Genomic DNA, 15,561 nt, shown 5'->3' on the forward strand with positions numbered 1-15,561 from the left:
TCATTTTGTGGATGCACTTCTGAATAGTAACCACATGTTATTTTTTTTAAAGAAATACTGTATAGATTTTCCTCATTATAGCAACCTGGTCCACCACAGGTGTGCTTTTTCTGTGGAAGGGGCTTTAGAATGCTTTATTTGTCCCAGAGGTCTAACAGGCTGTCACAGTGGCCCTCTACTACCAGGCCATGTGAATATGAAATGTGAATATATTTTGGTGAAATGTGAATATATTTATTATAGTTATATCTAAAAACACATTTAAAAAAAAAATGTTTAACATTTTTCTTTCCTTCTGAATTTCACTGAGGAGGATGGTCCTCCCCTTTCTTTCTCAGGGGAGCCTCCACAGCAGTACAGTTGTAGTAGTAGGCAGAAGAAGGGATATTGTAAATTGTGTTCTTGGATTGTGAATGTACTGAGACATTTAACCTATTTCCCTGGATTTTACTGAGCTGAAATAATGATAATGTGTCGCTATTGGATATCATAATGGACAATGTGTGTGTGGGTGATTTTGAAGATAACTTTTTTTTAGAGCAACATCGTGATAACATAAGACATTCCAAATGATTGAGAGGTTTGAGAGGGTATGTCGTATTTGGAAGGTGGATGTGCACCACTGTGGTTAAGTTAACACTCACAATGACTGATGGGGTTACCCCCTATGCAGTATACGAGAGATCAACATGATGTCACAATAGCAAGAAAATGTAGTTCTGATAGAGAAAATTGCATTCTGTGCATGGTTCTCTGCATGGTTGTGCTCTGTATTTACAAATCAGTATTTTGTGTGCTGATTTAGCTACCACGCCATCTAATTAATTGAAAATGAGGGTTGGCTTGCTTGCTAACATTACATGACTGACATCTGCATTCATCCATGCATGCTGGCAAGATAGCCAATACAATGGCAAGGCAGGGACAGCTAGCTAGCTATCACACGCACTGGCAGGCACCTTGTGGTCATTCAGTGTTCAAACAAGATAGCTGAAAAATAATTAAACAATAACTGGAACTTAGCTAGCTAACCAGCTTGTTAGCTAGTTAGTTGTAGGCTACAGATGGGCTAGCTAACATTAGATAGCTACTGTTTTTGCATACATGCATGCTGCACAGTGCCGGTGGGTTAAGATTGGATAAGTTAAAATACAGATTAGCTATCTATCCATCATTGCAATTAGAGCTAGCTGGCTGGCTATGCATTTACAAAAAAATACGTACAAATACATGGCTCAGGCTAGCATACAGGTCAGCTGCAACCAAGCCAATGTAGCTTTGTAGCTAGCTAGCATTTCCTCCATGAATGAAGCAAACTTGCTATCTAGCTGACAACCTAGAAAAATGGAGGCTTGATAACAAGAGAGTAGTGCTGATGATTTTATAAAAACGTTAGAAAACAGACTATATTCACAAGATAATCTAGCTAGCCTGGCAGTGGTCTGCATATGGTTTTCTATGCATTCCTATGCATTCTAGCTTTCCGACGCACGCAACCAGGAACAACCAGAATGGCTTTGATTGCAAACATTCTGATTTGGTTTATGCTCAGTGCTTATTAAGGATATGGAATACATGGAGGAGCTACACCATGAATATTGGTTAGTTAGGCTACATACACAACTGTACATATGATCTATGGATATTAGGGAGGAGCGCATTTTAGGGAATAAAACCTGTGATTGGTGGAGCATATGTAATTGCACAGGATCAGGCTCTACAGATGATTAATGTTCACTGTCCTGAATCTGAATATATGCAAGCTAATCATATTAATCAGAGGGAGAGCTGATTGGTTTATAGGTTGCCGTGTTGTTGCCATGTCATTAAATCCATACTTGGCCGGCTGCAATGCTCAATGAAAGAGAAGGGAAATATTCATTGAAATGGGAAGACAACACATTATGTTGAAACAGGGCGAAGGTGTGTTTATTTGTCTGTACCTCTACTGTAAACTTCACAAATCCCCATTCAGTCTCTGATATCCAAGCTGAAAAGGCCATACATGTCAAATCACAAAGAGTCGCTTTAAAGACACGTATATAAACACACATGCACGCACACACACATGCACGCATACATGCGCAAGCACGCACGCACGCACACACACACACACACACACACACACACACACACACACACACACACACACACACACACACTGTGCCTGTCTCCCCATGATGAAGAAGCTTCTTACATAGTTTTGTATCCTTCCCAATCTTCTACAGTACTTTGCCACAGCAATGAATGCAAAGAAACAGAATCAATTTCCGGCAATATTTCCTCTCGCGGAAAAGGTCGCATTGAGAAAGCAGGTTACGGCTGATCTAAAATAATATTACCGTGTGCGCGTGCTTGTGCCGTGTGTGTGTGTGTGTGAGTGAGAGAGTGTGTGTGAGAGTGTGATATTACCGATGACAGAGGAGGGAGTCAGGGGAATTTTAATTAGCTCCAGTACTGAAGCAGCTTGGAGGCCTTGGAGGGAAAAGGATCGATCTATGTCGCAGCAATCTATGCTTGGTACTGCAGAAGATACCAAGAGAAGTTATAAATGTTGCTCTTTTTCCACTCTTTCTTTTCTGCCTCCTCAAACTATGCTTAGTACGAAGGGAACAGAGACAAGTTTGAAATGTTATAGTATTTTCTACCTTTTCAGGCTTTCTTTGAGGCCTGAATAAGGCCTGCTAGAAAGAGAGCTGGATGTGAACTGAACATAGTACTGTTAGATATATAGAGTGTATATTTGGTGGAGATGTGCTCACTGTGTGTGATGACTGATCAGTTATAGTCAGCTCATTTCCACTTCCACTTCTGTAATAGTGCATCCATCTACTGGGGAGGGTTTCATGGCTGAATGGAGACCTGGACAGTGTCAAGAGAAGAAAGAGGGGTGCAACACATCAGATGCTTTTTGATTTAACAACACAGGAAAACGCCAACCGGACTGATAAGAGAGACAACAGGGATTTTATCCGTAGAGATTTTTTTTAATTAAATGAATAGTCAATCATCCATTATTTAGGGAGATATTTAACCAGGTATTCTCAACAGACTTTAAGTATTGTAGAAATATTCTCTGCCATTTTCTGTGGTAATTAATCAACATCTATGTTCCATTTTTCTCTCCCGGTCTCGTCTCCTCCATCTTTATGTGTGAGATGACTTCACAGAGTCAAAGGCAGATCACAGAACAGAGCATGGGGGTGCGGGGTTAGCTCATCCAGGGGGTATTAGGGTTGCCATGATTGGTCTTTTCATGCAGGGTCAGTGGCGGTGATGTCCAAACCAGTCTTGACTTACCACTTGATGCCTCTCCTTTAATCTCATCCGTCTTTAGGAATATCAATGACTGCAGCAAACACATAGCTACATTCTTCAAACAGGACCGGCGCCATCTTTTCTTCCAGGCTGCAGATATAATTGATATGGTAATGAAGGAGGGAATTAGTTCCTGGCTGTCCTTGCTCTCCTCTTGCACACCAAACACTGTTTGAAGATCACTCCATGAGTTGGGGGTCAGTCAAAGAGGTGTCAGTGACAGTGAAGGGTAAAGATGTCACCATGACGACGCTCACCAAGGAGTGTTGGTGTCTGGAAGCCATGTTATTTATGTTTTGTAGAGAATCACATGCAAATATTTCACCCTGAAAAAAATACGTATACAACCAATAAAGGGCATAGTTGAAAAAAAGGGGCAACACACACACACACGCACGCACGCACGCACGCACGCACGCACACACACACACACACACACACACACACACACACACACACACACACACACACACACACACACACACACACACACACACACACACACACACACACACACACACACACACACACACACACACACACACACACACACACACAGGAATTGAAATAGCAAAGGTCCTCTCTGTTTTATGCTGTTTTAATAATAACATCTTGGTGTTTATGGCAGCATGAAGGAGGAGCGGTTATAATTTGGACAGGCTCAGAGGTTCTCCCTGTTTAACACAGAGCTCTGGGAAGGGTGACACAGCACCTCGCTTTTATTACAGTTTTTTACAATCACTTTGGCACTAATTTCGGAACCTTGATGTCATTTTTCAAAACTCTAGACACAAAACTCACAACCGATGTTTAAAATGAAAAATTTTCTAAACTCTTAACACTTTATCCTATTGCTTGGATACAATACACATAAAGCTAAGATCATTTGTTCATTGAAATAAAATCACCTGTTCAAAATGACACAACTTAACATCAAAGTATTACCATTTCAAAATGCAATTCACACATTACATCTGAGATGACAGTCTATTCATTTCATTACAATCATCTAACTATCAATTGATACAACTGATCAAATGATAAGTAACTGTTGCATTACTCTTAATGCATAGTTTTATGGAAACTGAAAAACAATATTCCATGTTTAGATCATGAAAGTTTCAGGATAACGAGATCCATTGACACCAATTACTGTGGAACATGAACCAATTGGACTACATTATCTATGGATGTAATATTTCATCATCATTCTTTATCAGACACTGTTTCTATGGTCCATGTACCACTTTTCCAGACCATGTTTTCAGATTTGACATTACTGTATACTCAGAGGCCACTTTATTAGGTACACCTATCTAGTACTGGGTAGGACCTCCCTTTTGCCTGGATTATTCACGGTGTTGTACGTTAAGAGATGCCATTCTGCACACCACTGTTTTAAACACCTGTTATTTGAACATTTGTGGCCTTTCTGTTAGCTTGAATGAGTCTGGACATTCTCCTCTGACCTCTCTCATTAACAAGGTGTTTTTGCCCACAGAAATGCTGCTCACTGAATGTGTTTTGTTTATCGCACCATTCTCTGTAAACTCTAGTGACTGTAGTGCGTAAAAATCCCAGGAGGGCAGATGTGTGGCATCAACAATCATACCACGGTCAAAGTTGCTTAGATTACTCATCTTGTCCATTCTAATGTTTGGTCGAACAACATCTAAAGCTCTCTACTCTATATATTGAGTTGCAGGCAGCCACATGATTCGCTGTTTGAATGTAACTTTCCTTGATGAGCTAAATCAGATCTGTAGAGCTGATGGCGTGACCTATGTCATTGTGTGGGATAATGTCAGGTTCCACCATGCTCAAATGGTGCAAGCATGGTTTCAGGCCCATCCACAATTTACCACCCTGTACTTACATTACATTTTACCTTTTAGTCATTTAGCAGACGCTCTTATCCAGAGCGACTTACAGTAGTGAATGCATACATTTCATACATTTCTATTTCTTCTGTACTGGTCCCCCATGGGTATTGAACCCACAACCCTGGCGTTGCAAACACCATGCTCTACCAACTGAGCCACACAAGCCCCCATACTCTCCTTTCCTTAACCTGATTGAGGATTTTTTCTCCACATGGAGGTGGAAGGTATATGATAGGCGCCCTCATGAACAAGCCACCCTTCTCCAGGCCATGGATGACGCATGCAATGACATCACGGCAGACCAGTGTCAGGCCTGGATTCACCATGCCCGAAGATTCTTCCCAAGATGTTTGGCTAATGAAAACATCCATTGTGATGTGGATGAGAACCTATGGCCAAATCCACAAGACAGGGTTGGTGGAAATATAGAAGTACAGTAATCAATCCTTTGTTTTGCTTTTTACAGTAAGCCAGGTGAGGAACACTGCAGTTTACATTTTACTGTATTTTTTTTCTTTTTTTGTAGCTAATTATTTTTGCTTTGATTCAAAGGAACCTATGTTGTGATTTTATTGTATTTCATCAATAAATTTCAGATTTTGTTCAATAATTCCACTGTGTCTGTAGTATTCTCTCTACTAGTCCTTTTACAGTGATGTATTTACGTGTAGTGCCATAATGAAACATGTGTCACATATTTTGTACTACAATATTTAATGATTGTACGAACAACTACACAGTGAAACTATCGGTATCTTGTGTGTGGGTGATCTAAATGAATGTTCCTATGGTATTTCATGATAAATTAGTTATTTGAACCAATGATTCTGCAAGTGCAAGGTTTCTTTAAAGATATGAATGCACAATGCAATGTTTTGAACATTGGACAGCCTGTGTTACAAGTGATGACCTTTTTGAGTTTTGTGTCTAGAGTTTTGAAAAATGACCACAAGGTTCTGAAATTAGTGCCAAAGTGATTGTAAAAAAAACTGTAACTGGTTCTTTCATTGGACTTCATCAGCAAAGAAGACTGAATGGATAGAAAAACAGGGGTCAACAGATCTTTACTATAATCTATTATCACGAAGATGATGGTAGGTGTTGAGAAAGAGTCAAGATGCCCCAGCCCATAGAAAGTGTTGGGGACTGTGTGTGTGTGTGTGTCTGTGTGTCTTGTGTGTCCGTGTGTGTGTACATACAACCCTGTGCGTGTGTGATTTTTAAACTAGTGCAAAGTATGTAGGTCATGAATTGTAAAAAGTGCAGATTACCATTTCCTATTCTCCATCCCATTAATCAAGGCTTTTCCATTGAGTCCCTGCAGAGAAAACAATGAAAAAGACCATGTTACTTCAAGATTAATCTATTAATCAAATGACGCATGAAGAAGAAGTACCTGGAATGCAAGCTTTATCTCAACATAAGCGATGGCACACCCACACCCACACACTTCATCTCGCTGTGCATCGCTGTATTGGCTGGGGACAAGGGAGGCATCCAGGGATTCCGTAATGAGACTGTAATGACTCAACTCTCAGCACTGACTGGCAGAAGTCCTGCTGAACGAGTTGCAATGGAATGAGCTGAAGTGCTGCATACAGTAAACAGTTCATTAACATGTTATTAGCACCTGCTTAGCACCTTTCGTAACTGGCAGAAATGGTCTGAAGGGGAACAAATGTGTGTAAAGATGATGTGTTTCTGTTAGACCGTGATGTGGTTATCCTTAAGTGAAAATAGAATTGTGATATGCCAAAGGAAACCTGAATGAGTGAGTCAGCGAAGGAAATGAAATAATAATCAGTCTGAATAGCATGCCTCTGTCTCTGGCCCAACCAAGGACATAACAACAGCATATGGACCTCAGTCCTCAATACAAACATGAACTGCCACTTCTGATTCATACCAGCAATATGCTGCATTCATATTGAGCATGGAAGAGCTGTTTGGGTGGACAACTGCTCCTGCATGCCACAAGACTGTTAGCCCGTTGATAAAGGCATAAGCATGGAGAGCTAACAAGTCTTCTGATCTCAGAGAAGGTTACTTATCACCAGAGCGTGGTTCAGTGAACCACCTTCGTTAAACTCCAGCCCTGAGACCTCACACCAATCCCTGGACCTGAGCCAAGGCTGACTTCCACACGATCCCTGGACCTGAGCCAAGGCTCTTCCATATGATCTCTGGACCTGAGCCAAGGCTCTTCCACACGATCCCTGGACCTGAGCCAAGGCTCTTCCACACGATCCCTGGACCTGAGCCAAGGCTCTTCCATATGATCTCTGGACCTGAGCCAAGGCTCTTCCACACGATCCCTGGACCTGAGCCAAGGCTCTTCCATATGATCTCTGGACCTGAGCCAAGGCTCTTCCACACGATCCCTGGACCTGAGTCAAGGCTCTTCCATATGATCTCTGGACCTGAGCCAAGGCTCTTCCACACGATCCCTGGACCTGAGTCAAGGCTCTTCCATATGATCTCTGGACCTGAGCCAAGGCTCTTCCATATGATCTCTGGACCTGAGCCAAGGCTCTTCCACACGATCCTTGGACCTGAGCCAAGGCTCTTATACACAAACACTGGACCTGAGCCAAGGCTCTTCCACACGATCCCTGGACCTGAGCCAAGGCTCTTCCACACGATCCCTGGACCTGAGTCAAGGCTCTTCCACACGATCCCTGGACTTGAACCAAGGCTCTTCCACACGATCCCTGGACCTGAGCCAAGGCTCTTCCACACGATCCCTGGACCTGAGCCAAGGCTCTTCCACACGATCCCTGGACCTGAGCCAAGGTTCTTCCACACGATCCCTGGACCTGAACTACAGTAAGCTATACATCCCTCCTCAGATCTGTATTTGATTATTTCAGTTTTATCGGATACATTTCATTCTTTTAATTCCCTTCCTTTTTTTATTTGATTTTTCTTCTCCTGGGATCAGATCCAGATCTGATCTGACATGAAGACCACACTTTATAGATGGAGGCAGAGGAGATGTCAGAGTAGGCCGGTGTGAACTAACTGATGGCCATGTTTAAAGTTGTAATGATGGGCTATTGTCTCCTCAGAGCTGCCAGTAGGCTGGAGGGGAGAAGGCTGCTGCTCCTCTTCTCCGCCCTAGTCCCTCATTAAGCCCTCACAAAAGCTGCTTTACCGCCGAAACACAGAGAGAGAGGCAAGAAACACAGGAGCAAGCAAGGACACACACACACACACACACACACACACACACACACACACACACACACACACACACACACACACACACACACACACACACACACACACACACACACACACACACACACACACACACACACACTACTCCTGGTCTATCCCTAAATATCCGGAGAAACAAACAGAAAGGTTAAATAAATTAATTCACATTTGAACAGGACTGAGCTTAATTTCTCTCTGTAATGTTTCTCCTATCACTGTGTTTTTCTCCCAAATAGCCACAAAGGAGTTTAAGGAATATTTCCCCTTCCCATTTCTCCCCATCTTCAGCTCGTTCTAGCCCCCTCTCTCCCCCTTCCTCATCCTCCCCTCCTCCTAATCCTCCTCCTCCTCTTCTTTGTGTCAGTCAGGACTGTGTTGGGAGAGAGAGAGAGTCTCCTGCTGTGGGAGAATAGATCCCCTTTAGGGATCTGCAGCCAGGCGTTATCCTGTCCAGGTACAGACAACCTGGTTACATGCTGCATTTGTCAGCTGAGGGCGAAGGCCACTGTTCTGTGCTGTGTGCTTGTTACACACATGGTCATATTACATGCTCCTAATGACACATGTTCTCCTGGTGAGTCACACAGCACCCGCAGGGCCAGAGGGTCACGGTTTAAAAGAGAGGATGAGAGAAAGAACAACAAATCGGAGGAGGGGCAGATGCTGTAGAAGGCAGAGGGGTTAGGACAGGAAGCATTTATTCCAACTCATATTCACTAATGATCACTAGTATATCTCACATACATGGTGATATTTCATGGTTCAAAGTGGATCTTTTCTGAGGGAGTTGGACTATCTTCACCTGTTATAATCATGCTGCAGTTTCAGTGATACATCAAAGCCTTATCACCTGGAGTCTTCTGAGGCTGGTAGAGCTGAGGCAGGTATCTCCATGCAACACAGAGGGATCTATTGACAGGTTCCTTCCCATGGTTCCCACTGGGTGATGGGTTTTTCTAGCTGTTCTGGCTGCTGACGTTGCCCCCCCTGGGAGTGCTCACACGTTAATAAGGAACCAAACACACTGTCTCCGTGTGCGGTCACAGACTTGGCTCGGCCAGCAGATAACATTGATCCGTGTGTGAAGCGACAATGTTTTTAACCAACTAAGAAAAAGAGAGGAGAGAGAATGGAAAGTCGCCTGATTAGGAATATGAAAACAGGTTTAAAAAAAGACTCCAAACATTGGTGGATGAACAGTATATTTTACTGTGTACTGTTAAGTGTTTTCCACTAGTGTTCTGAATAAATCCACTCCTTGTAATTCAGGAGAGTCGTGTTCCAGTTAAATAAACAAACATCACTAGGCCACTTCACCTCCCTTAGAGGGCCAGTGCCCTTACTGGAGAAAATAACCACAGGGAGGACTTTTTTTTGTTAAAGAACAAATAAACTAAACAACAACACAAAAACTTTTTATGATACCAACAAATGAAGCCTGAACATATTCCTCCTCCTTCCGGTCTTCCTCGTTGCCTCGACTGTTCCTCCTCGGTGATTGGATCATTAAAGGACGAAGTCTGAGGGCTGTCTGCCATATCAGGGTCTATGCATAAACCACAAGGCAATGCAAGGGGATGGCAGAGTTCTGTTTGACAAATACTCCCTTTTCTCTTCTCTCTCCTGGGCTACACTGTTGAAGGGCTTGGTGGCATTGATTTAAATTGTGGTCTGTTTAGATGGATTTATGTACATTTACTCAAGAGCACACACACTCACACACACACACACACACACACACACACACACACACACACACACACACACACACACACACACACACACACACACACACACACACACACACACACACACTAGCAGAGAGGAGTTGTTTTAAAATTAATTTGAGATCAATGCCTAATCCTGTACGTGAGAGAGAGAGACGGGGGACGGGGGACGGGGGGGGGGGGTCTGTGTCTGTACGTGTGTGTCTGTGTCTGTGACAGTGACGACAAGTGAGTGGCAGGTGATGGTTGGCATGCATCTGGTCTGTCGTCTCCATGGTGTTGGTAATGAGTGATCGGGACTGCTGTCTCTGGTGAACGATGGTGACTCAAAAACATTCTTCTTGCTGTTCTTTCCTCAGCTAAATTTTCAATTCCCTGCTGGAGTGTGTATGGAACCTTTACACCAGCATACCTCTGATTGTGTCTGACATGCTAGCACCTCTGAAGTATATTCAGGACCTTTTGGATGGCTAAACAGAATAGAGAAAGACATTCTCCTGAGCGTCTATGCAAACACAAAGCTCCTCATTGCTCCTGTGTGTGTGTGTGTGTGTGTGTGTGTGTGTGTGTGTGTGTGTGTGTGTGTGTGTGTGTGTGTGTGTGTGTGTGTGTGTGTGTGTGTGTGTGTGTGTGTGTGTGTGTGTGTGTGTGTGTGTGTGTTCTCCATGGCTAGTCTCCTCCCCTATAGGAGGGGAAGTTAGATGATACAGCCATATAAATAGATGGCTCTGTGGGGATTAAAACTCTCCTTGCTTGTTTTTCTGAGGAATTGTTCTTTGACACGTCTTCAGGCATGTACATGTTGAAGCATCTCAAGATTAAACAGTCTATTTCAACACTGCAAATACCAGCTTAGGGAATTTGGATGTGCTGAGGACAATAGTCTGGCTTGAACAGCAGTATGGTAAAAATATATTTGGATTCAAGATGGTAGAATGGTGTGGAGAATGTCGATGCTAACATTTTATATTTCCTAGTTTGCTTTTAATTTCCTCCCTGGTATGTTAACTTGTATCCTCCCTATTGCCGTCTTTCAGTTACTACTGAACACACACACATATACACATGTACATGCACGCACACACAGTTTGAGGTTCAGTCAGTAAAACATTTGGTTACTTTAGTTAGAATCAGATTGCTCATGAAATTGATACGTACGTATTGCTGCCTTTGGGGATGAGTTATCTAACCAAACACCTCTTCTGCTTAGTCTTACCCCATCCCTCTATCCCCCCATTCCTCCCTCTCTCCAACAAATAAAACAACTCTGAGTTTTTCCTCTGTTCCCTCACCTCTCATATATATGCATTTACATTTTATAGACTGCATACATACTGAACCTGCATGCACCTCAAACAGAGCATAAATAATACAGAACGTATAATATTTACAGCCAATTAGGGTTGAGAAAAGTCACCCTCCATCATATCTATCCTTCCACCTTATAAAGTACCACTGGAGGTGATTGAGTGCTCTGGGGACTGAGTGATTATGCTGATCGTTAGCCGCTTCTTAGCTCGCTGGGTTATTGATCATCACAAAGACAAAGGAAAAGGCTGTTTCAGCTTCCATTTCCCAGCTCTAAGTACAGAAGCCATCTGAAGAAGCCAGAAGACGCATACAGACGTCTGTCTGTCTGTCTGTCTGTCTGTCTGTCTGTCTGTCTGTCTGTCCCTTCATGTACAGTATTTCACAGAAACCAACATTTGGGATTTAATCAGTTTTGATATGCCATGGAACAATAGGAACATGCCCTGTTCTTATTGAGGCTGCTGGAAATATATCACCTTCCAACATATTAAATATTTTTGCAAAGCAAATATTCAGTAAATACAACCAAAACATTTGGACAAGTGTGGGTTGAACAGTTGTTGCAAAGAGACAGCCATTTGAATACTAAACCAGCAGGCGTCAGACAATAAGCCTTCTGTCTCTCTCCCTCTCTCTCCTTCTCTCTCTTCCTCTCTCTCTTTCTGCCTCTTCCTTTTACTCCAAAAATCCTTATGCCTTGACAAAATCTAATCAAAAAACCTACTGAAATGGCGTTGGGTTAAACTTCAACTCTGAGCGGTGCAGTTATAGCTGTTTCCCTCTGTCTTTTCAATCAGGTTCTCTGTAGGACAGGGCTGTAGCCACATCGCCTACAGGCAGAGCCCCATTTCACCAAACCCTCATAGGCATCATTTAAATAAAGGGTCACAAGAGGGGTTCCCCCTAATAATGCTTTCTGTCACGAATCAAACTGAACACCCTCAGCGAACCCCAGTGTGTCTCAGCTCTAACTTCTGATTTGTTTCCCCCAACTCAGCCATAGAGGAGTTTTTTGTTGGAGAGGGAATGAGGGTAGGGTTACTCTGAAGTGCAGAGGCAATTTCTGGACTCTATATAGTCTTTGAGAAGAGGAAGACTTAGAGGTTGGACAGGGAGTTGTTCAAAGATATTCTGCCCTTGAAGCAGTAGCGGTGCGTGGGCAAAATCACTGAGGAAGCCAAGCCAGGAAGAATGTGCCATATTACAACCTATATTTTGTGATAATTGCATTGTTTGCTCTATAACCTGCTAGTTTATATTCTTTGCCTCTGTGGGTCTTCCCTGTGGCTCAGTTGGTAGAGCATGTGTTTGCAACGCCAGCATGGTGTGTGCAATGCCTGGTTTGTGGGTTCAATTCCCACGGGGGGCCAGTACAAAAAAAAATGCATGAAATGTATGCATTCACTACTGTAAATCGCTCTGGATAAGAGCATCTGCTAAATGACTAAAATGTAAATATATGCCTAAGGCCGAGACAATAAGAAGACACAGTGGCAGAATAAATTCAACCTCACCAGGGTTCCATCAGAAACCTGGAAAGCAACATCTGTCCGGTGAAGTCCACGAAGCATATTGCATGTAACAAACAGTTACATGACCTACAGCATGGTCAAGCAAGTTAATGTTTCTGACATTTTTGTACTACTAAACAACTACTGATTAAGAACCACAGAGAGTTACCGCAAGTCGCAAAGAAAACAGGAGCTGCCTCCACTATTCCAGCCAGCACCATTTCAACTTTGACATTTCAACATCATCAAATCACCTATGCTAATACAGTGACAACTAAAAGATACCAAAAACTATTTAGTACAATCAAATGAACCTTTCTGGGAAGGGGGTTCCGCTCGCGGAACACCTGGCCTACAGCCAGTGAAATTGCAGGGCGCCAAATTCAAACAACAGAAATCTCATAATTAAAATTCCTCAAACATACAAGTATTATACACCATTTTAAAGATAAACTTCTCGTTAATCCAACCACAGTGTCCAATTTCAAAAAAGCTTTACGGTGAAAGCACACCATGCGATTATGTTAGGTCAGCGCCTAGCCACAAAAAAACCATACAGCCATTTTCCAAAGAAGGAGAGGTGTCACATTAAGCGTTAAAATGAATCACTAACCTTTGATGATCTTCATCTGGTGGCACTCCCAGGACTCCATGTTAGACAATAAATGTTTGTTTTGTTCGATAAAGTTAATCTTTATGTCCAAAAACCTCATTTGAAATTGGCGTGTTATGTTCAGAAATGCATTGTCTCAATCAAACATCCGGTGAAAATGCAGAGAGCCACATCAAATTACAGAAATACTCATTATAAACATTGATATAAGATACATACGATTCAAGATACACTTCTCGTTAATCCAGCCACTGTGTCCGATTTTCAAAAAGGCTTTACGGCTAAAGCACACCATGCGATTATGTTAGGTCAGCACCTAGCCACAAAAACCATACAGCCATTTTCCAACCAAGGAGAGGTGTCACAAAAGTCAGAAATAGCATTAAAATGAATCACTTACCTTTGATGATCTTCATCTGATGGCACTCCCAGGTCTCCATGTTAGACAATAAATGTTTGTTTTGTTCGATAAAGTTCATCTTTATGTCCAAATACCTAAGTCCAGGCGAAAATTCAAAAAAGTTCCATTACAGTTTGTAGAAACATGTCAAACGATGTATAGAATCAATCTTTAGGATGTTTTTATCATAAATCTTCAATAATATTCCAACCGGACAATTCCTTTGTCTTTAGAAAGGAAAGGGAACGGAGCTTGTGCTCATGGCTGCGCGCGTGACTAAACTAAAGGCTTTCAGCCAGACCACTGGTTTAAACAGCTCTTATTCGCTCCCCTTTCACAATAGATGCCTGAAACAACTTCTAAAGACTGTTGACATTTAGGAAGTGCAATCTGACCCCACAGACACTGGATATTTGATAGGCATTCACTTGAAAACTACAAACCTCAGAATTCCCACTTCCTGGTTGGATTTTTCTCAGGTTTTCGCCTGCCATATGAGTTCAGTTATACGCACAGACATTATTTTAACAGTTTTGAAACTTTAGAGTGTTTTCTATCCAAATCCACTAATTATATGCATATTCTAGCTTCTGGGCCTGAGTAACAGGCAGTTTACTCTGGGCATGCTTTTCATCCAAACTTCCCAATGCTACCCCCTATCCCTAAAGAGTTTTAAGCTAAATATGATGTGTCTGTCCATGGTACTGATTTCTCTCTCTGTGTCTGCGTGTGTGTGTGCTTGCAAGTAGAAACAAATATGTTGACACCCTACTTGTAGAGAAATGCCATCCTCCTCTCTTTCATGTTGCCGAAATGGTCTATGACTCTATCATAAAGTACAAGATTTTAGTTTTTGTTGTCCTAGGCTACCTGGCTAACAGCTTGCTCGCTCGCCTAACTTCCTTTCATGGGCAACGATGAGCCAGCTAGTTAACATCATTTTTTTAATTTACCTTTATTTAACAAGGCAAGTCAGTTAAGAACAAATTCTCATTAGCCTACTACATCTAGCTACACATTGAATTTCCATCCTTTCAGACCAGGGGCACAATGTATGAATTTATGGTTGGATCAGAATCACAGTTATAATCATTGGCCAGTACGGAGAATTAAGTAAAACCACAAGTCCAAATCCCTATCATCCATGGCTAATTTAGGAAATGGACAATTTTAGTTAGCCACCTGAGGACAACAACACAACGAGACACAACAATTAACGTTTTTTCTGTCAATGACGTTTGGCTTTTGATGTGATGTAATTGGTGTGAAGACAAATCCCAACTGGCTGCCCTTAACACTTTTTTTGGTGCTCCAGGACCTTTAACATTTGAGCTCACTCAGTTTATCTTAACACTGATTAGCTATTATATTATTTATTTTTAATCAAGGGAGGCCAAATGCTCGCTGGCTTCCCTTGCATTCAATGCTATGGGCGGCAACAATATAATACTCTTTTTGACCAGACAGCATCAGATAGATGGGCTACACATACAGTGCAGAGACAAAGGAGGATTGTTTATCTCGCTAGGATGCTTTCTCTGGTGAGATACATTCAGCCTCTTGCAAATTTATGAAAAAT

Source organism: Salmo salar, chromosome 02 (assembly GCF_965601325.2).
Source record: "Salmo salar chromosome 02, fSalSal1, whole genome shotgun sequence".
Classification (NCBI taxonomy): Eukaryota; Metazoa; Chordata; class Actinopteri; order Salmoniformes; family Salmonidae; genus Salmo; species Salmo salar.